General features: G+C 40.1%; 1 non-coding gene across 1 annotated transcript; it reads right to left on the reverse strand.

Moving 5' to 3' along the window:
* Positions 1 to 366: 366 nt before the first annotated feature.
* On the reverse strand, positions 367 to 473 carry LOC113000863 (small nucleolar RNA R71). Its single transcript, XR_003266184.1, has one exon. It is a non-coding gene; the product is annotated as a small nucleolar RNA R71 (small nucleolar RNA).
* Positions 474 to 6,884: the final 6,411 nt, after the last annotated feature.

Here is a 6,884-nt window from a genome sequence, read left to right on the forward strand (position 1 = left end):
CCACCTCGTGAGAGGACTCTAAGGGAAATGGCTGCACCTGATTTCACCTACGAAAACTTGTGCATCCAATACCCTGATGAGGATGTCTCATATGTTCTTAAAACAGGACTGATCCATTTGCTTCCAAAGTTTCATGGCCTTGCAGGTGAAGACCCGCACAAATATCTGAAAGAATTTCATATTGTCTGCTCCACCATGAAACCCCCAGATGTCCAAGAGGATCACATATTTCTGAAGGCTTTTCCTCATTCATTAGAGGGAGTGACAAATGACTGGTTGTATTACCTTGCTCCAAGGTCCATCACGAGCTGGGATGACCTTAAGAGAGTATTCTTAGAAAAAAATTTCCCTGCTTCCAGGACCACAACCATCAGGAAGAATATATCAGGTATTAGACAACTCAGTGGAGAGAGCCTGTATGAATACTGGGAGAGATTTAAAAAACTATGTGCCAGTTGCCCTCACCATCAGATTTCAGAGCAGCTGCTTCTCCAATATTTTTATGAAGGACTCAGTAATATGGAGAGAAGTATGATAGATGCTGCTAGTGGTGGAGCCCTTGGAGACATGACTCTTGCTGAAGCCAGAAATTTAATTGAGAAGATGGCTTCCAACTCCCAGCAGTTTAGCGCCATAAATGATGCTATAGTCATTAGAGGAGTGCATAAGGTAGCTACAAACTCAGCTGCATCATCTGAAACTAAGAAGCTTGAAGGCAAACTGGATGCATTGGTTAACTTGGTAACCCAACTGGCCTTGAACCAGAAATCTGTACCTGTCGCAAGGGTCTGTGGTTTGTGCTCCTCTGCTGACCACCATACAGACCTTTGCCCTTCCATGCAGCAACCTGGAGCAATTGAGCAGCCCGAAGCTTATGCTGCAAACATTTACAATAGACCTCCTCAACCTCAGTAGCAAAATCAACCACAACAGAACAATTATGACCTCTCCAGCAACAGATACAACCCTGGATGGAGGAATCACCCTAATCTCAGATGGTTTAGCCCTCAGCAACAACAACAGCAGCCTGCTCCTTCCTTCCAAAATGCTGTTGGCCCAAGAAAACCATACATTCCTCCACCAATCCAACAACAGCAACAGCCCCAGAAACAGCCAACAGTTGAGGCTCCTCTGCAACCTTCCCTCGAAGAACTTGTGAGGCAAATGACCATGCAGAACATGCAGTTTCAACAAGAGACCAGAGCCTCCATTCAGAGCTTAACCAATCAGATGGGACAATTGGCTACACAATTAAATCAACAACAGTCCCAGAATTCTGACAAGCTGCCTTCTCAATCTGTCCAAAATCCCAAAAATGTCAGTGCCATTTCATTGAGGTCGGGAAAGCAGTGTCAAAGACCTCAACCCGTAGCATCTTCCCCATCTGCAAATGAACCTGCTAAACTTCACTCTACTCCAGAAAAAGGTGATGACAAAAATTTACCTAACAATTTCTGTGCAGGTGAATCTTCCACTGGTAATTCTGATTTGCAGAAGCAGCACATCCCTCCTCTTCCATTCCCTCCAAGAGCAGTTTCCAACAAAAAAATGGAAGAGGCAGAGAAAGAGATCTTGAAAACATTTAGAAAAGTAGAGGTAAACATACCTCTGCTGGATGCAATAAAGCAAATTCCGAGATATGTTAAATTCTTAAAGGAGTTGTGCACTAATAAGCGGAAGCTTAAAGGAAGTGAACGAATTAGCATGGGCAGAAATGTCTCCGCATTGATTGGTAAATCTGTTCCCCAAATTCCTGAAAAATGTAAAGATCCAGGTACATTCAGCATACCTTGTATTATAGGGAATAGTAAGTTTGACAATGCCATGCTAGATTTAGGAGCTTCTGTTAGTGTTATGCCTCTGTCTATTTTTAATTCTCTATCTCTAGGTCCCTTGCAGTCAACTGATGTGGTAATTCATTTAGCTAATAGAAGTGTTGCCTATCCTGTTGGTTTCATATAAGATGTCTTAGTTAGAGTTGGTGAACTGATTTTCCCTGTTGATTTTTATATTTTGAATATGGAGGATGGGTTTTCTCAAGGATCAATTCTCATCATTCTAGGCAGACCCTTTATGAAAACTGCTAGAACTAAGATAAATGTATATGCAGGCACACTATCCATGGAGTTTGGTGATATAACTGTTCATTTTAATATTCTGGATGCTATGAAATACGCATCTGAAGATCTTTCTGTATTTCGTGCTGAAATAATTGACGATGTTGTGGATGAATACATGACTGATCTTTACTCTAATATGCATGCCACTCACTGCTCCTCTTCATGCATTGAGTCTGAAATTGTACTTGATCACATGTTTGAATTTGATGCTGAGAGTGAATCTGAAAGTGATATTGATTGCATGTCTGGTGGTGGTGTTTTACCTCTCGAGATTAATTTTATAGAGTCAGATAGGACTAACCATGTTTCAGGAAGTACACATACCTCTGACTTTCTTTATGAGGTACAGGCTGAGAAACCATCTCCTTCTACCACTATCCAGCCGACCACACCAGAATTGAAGCCTTTGCCATCAAATTTAAAATACGCTTACTTGGATGATAGCAAATGTTTTCCAGTAATTATATCTGCCTCCTTTGCTGATGAGCAAGAGGAAAAGTTGTTGTCTGTTCTCAAGAACCATAAAAAGGCTATAGGCTGGACCCTGGCGGACATTCCTGGTATTAGCCCATCCACATGTATGCATCGAATAAATTTAGAGGATGCAGCTAAACCAGTAAGACAACCATAGAGAAAACTCGACCCGGTGATTCTTGATGTAGTGAAAAAGGAGATAACCAAGCTTTTGCAAGCTGGAATCATTTATCCTATCTCCGACAGCCAATGGGTGAGTCCTGTCAAGGTAGTCCCAAAGAAGACCAGCCTCACAGTGATAAAAAATGAGAAGGAGGAGCTTATTCCTACTCGGGTGCAGAACAGTTGGAGAGTCTACATTGACTATAGGAGGCTGAATCAGGTTACCAAAAAGGACCATTTTCCCCTGCCATTCATTGACCAGATGCTTGAATGCCTAGCAGGTAAATCTCACTACTGTTTCCTTGATGGTTTTTCTGGTTATATGCAAATTACTATTGCTCCTGAGGATCAAGAAAAGACCACATTCACCTGCTCCTTCGGCACTTTTGCCTATAGGAGGATGCCTTTCGGCCTGTGCAATGCCCCTGGTACCTTCCAACGGTGCATGATTAGTATTTTCAGTTATTTCTTAGAAAATTGCATAGAGGTGTTTATGGATGATTTCACTGTGTATGGATCCTCTTTTGATGGTTGTTTGGATAGTTTGGAAAAAGTTTTGAATAAATGCATTTAAACTAACCTTGTTCTAAATTTTGAAAAATGTTATTTTATGGTTGAGCAAGGTATAGTTTTAGGCCACATTATTTCCAATAAGGGTATTGAAGTAGATCTTGCAAAAATTTCTGTTATTTCACAATTTCCTTACCCCTCTTGTGTGCGAGAGGTGCGATCTTTTCTTGGTCATGCATGATTCTACAGGCGCTTTATAAGGGATTTTAGCAAAGTAGCCCATCCACTGTCCAACTTGTTGCAAAAGGAGGTGGAGTTTGACTTTAATGACAGATGCAAAGAGGCTTTTGATTGCCTCAAAAGAGCGCTGACTACCACCCCCATAATCCAGGCACCCGATTGGACAGCCCCTTTTGAGCTTATGTGTGATGCATCAAATTATGCATTGGGGGCTGTCCTTGCTCAGAAAATTGATAAATTGTCTAGGGTGATATACTATGCTTCTAGGACTTTAGATGCTGCCCGAGCGAATTATACTATTACTGAGAAGGAGCTTCTAGCCATAGTTTTTGCTCTTGAAAAATTTCGGTCTTATTTTCTTGGTACCCGCATTATTATTTATACTGACCATGCAGCTCTAAAGTACTTGTTGAAGAAGGGTGATTCTAAGCCTAGGTTGATCCGATGGATGCTCTGGCTCCAAGAGTTTGACTTGGAGATTCGTGATAGGAGCGGAGCACAAAATTTAGTTGCTGATCATTTGAGTCGGATCGAACGTGTAACGGATGCGGATTCACCCATTCGGGATGATTTCCCGGATGATCATTTGTATATACTGTATAGTATTTCTAACTCTCTTTCTACTCCCTGGTTTGCTAACATTGTCAATTATTTAGTTGCTTCTGTTTTTCCTCCCTTAGCATCTAAGGCCCAAAAAGATAAAATTAAAAGTGATGCTAAGTATTTTAATTGGGATGATCCCTACTTGTGGAAATTGTGCAGTGATCAGGTAATTAGACGATGCATTCCAGATCATGAGACTGACTCAGTCCTGCAGTTCTGTCATTCTTCCGCACCGGGAGGTCATCTGGGTGTTCAAAGGACAGCTCGCAAAGTGCTTGATTGTGGTTTTTATTGGCCCACCATCTTTAAAGATGCGTGGAAGATCTGCAACACTTGTGAACAGTGTCAGAGAGCAGGAAATACACTTACATGGCGACAACAAATGCCTCAACAACCTATGCTATTTTGTGAGGTGTTTGATGTCTGGGGTATAGATTTCATGGGCCCTTTTTCCTGTCTCTTTTGGTTATGTTTACATTCTCCTTGCAGTTGACTATGTTTCAAAATGGGTGGAAGCCAAGCCCATTAGAACTAATGATGCAAAAGTTGTTGCAGATTTTGTCAGGTATAATCTGTTTTGCATGTTTGGAGTACCTAAAGCAATTGTTAGTGATCAAGGAACCCATTTTTGCAACAGAACAATGCATGCCCTGCTTAAGAAGTACGGGGTGGTACATAGGGTATCCACACCATACCACCCCCAGACCAATGGACAGACAGAAATTTCTAACAGGGAGATCAAGAGAATTTTAGAGAAGATTGTGCAGTCAAGCAGGAAAGATTGGAGTATCAGGCTTGATGATGCTCTCTGGGCACATCGGACTGCGTACAAAGCACCCATAGGAATGTCTCCTTATCGGGTTGTCTTTGGAAAGGCATGTCATCTTCCAGTGGAAATTGAGCACAAAGCATACTGGGCAGTGAAGACTTGCAACTTCTCTATGGATCAGGCTGGTGAGGAAAGAAAGTTGCAACTGAGTGAGTTAGATGAAATCCGCCTAGAAGCCTACGAGAATGCCAAGTTCTACAAAGAAAAGACCAAGAAGTTCCATGATAGCATGATAGTTAAGAAGGACTTCATGGTTGGGCAAAAAGTGTTATTGTATAATTCTAGGCTTGGACTCTTGAGTGGTAAGTTGAGGTCTAAGTGGATTGGTCCTTTTGTTGTTACTAATGTTTTTCCTTATGGTACAGTTGAGATCAAAAGCGACTCCACAAACAAGTGCTTCAAGGTCAACGGACATCGACTTAAGCCATTCCTCACGAACCCTTCTTTAGTGGACGAAGTGGTGGAAGAGACTTCCTTACTCCACCCTACTCTTCCTCCACCATGACTTAGGGAGTTTTTCTTTTCCTATCTCCTTCTTTGCTTTTATTACACTTGTCCGATTCTATTTGATGATTTAATTGTTTTTAATCTTTTAATTGTGCTACATTGAGGACAATGTGTTGTTTAAGTATGGGGGGGGGGGGGGGGGAGTGTTCTTTGGTTTTGCTAGTTTTGTTGGTTTTGTTAATTTGTTAGTTGTGTTAATTTTTTAATGTTGTTAGTTTCGTCGGATTTCTAGTTTAATATTTTGGGTCAATTCTGTGTGCATGTACAACTTTGCATGTTTTTCTTTGAATTATAGGATATGTTCAAGAAATGGGTAATTGTTTTGAAAATAAAAGTTCTTGACATTTTGTGACTTGAAATCCTTGATTCTCCTCTACATGTCATGATAGTTTAGAAAGCTCAATTTGAAAGTGATGAGTTTACCTCTGTGAGAATTTGAGCCATCCATCATCATAATTATTTGGTGTGTTTTGCCCCATTGATTGCTTGCACAATAGCCTTGGCTTGATTCTTGTTGATGCTTCCTAATTCACATGCATATTTGGAAATGATTGAGGCAATTTTGTTCTCATAAGCTTCTAGCCAAATGGACTTACCTTGAATTAATTCCTTTGATAGCCCTTTTGAGCCTTGTTTCCCTTTCCTTGTTTTGAAGCTCACTACAAGCCTTAAATGAAAAACCATGATATCACCATATCCTTAAGGAATTTTGGAGCTTTGGAATTGTTTTGGGAATAAGTGCGGGGGTTTTTGTTTCATTGGATAAAATGTGTTGTTGGCTATGCTTCATGATGTATTTTGGGCCATACTTGATGTACATTGTATATTGGTTAAATGTTGGACATGCTGAATGAGATGTTGTTTCTCAAAGACTACGTATGTTAAAAAAAATCGAAAAAGAAAAAGAAAAGCAATAAAGTTGAGTGAATAAGATCTTAAATGACAAAAGAATGATGAGACTCTTGGTTCTACTCTTTATGTTTAAATTTTATCTTTACTTCTTTTTATTTTCTTATTTTTTTCTTAATATGCACTTATTCCCCATTGCTCCTCTATTCCTTTGGGATTCAGCCACTTATTCCATATTTTTCCATACCTTGTCCTTGGCCCCATTACAACCTTAAAAGACCTTTTGATCCTCATGTGCTTGTGTTTATGGGTTGATTGTCAATTTTAGAATCTTGCCAAGTATATGTAGTGTTTGTTTTCATGGGTGCTTTGAGGGTAAATAGTAGCCTAGACACTTGAGAGATAGAGTGTATATCTTGTGAGGCTTTATCACTTTTCATTCTTGAGCTGATTAACTATTTTTCCATGATTGGGTTGCTTGGATGATTTTCATGAATGTCTTGACTTTTCAGATCTCCTTATGTTAGATGTTACCCATTCCTTTCATTCCTTGATGCTCATTGAGAAATATGTGAATGTTTTCGTTTGTC

This window comes from Glycine max, chromosome 20 (genome assembly GCF_000004515.6).
Source record: "Glycine max cultivar Williams 82 chromosome 20, Glycine_max_v4.0, whole genome shotgun sequence".
Classification (NCBI taxonomy): domain Eukaryota; kingdom Viridiplantae; phylum Streptophyta; class Magnoliopsida; order Fabales; family Fabaceae; genus Glycine; species Glycine max.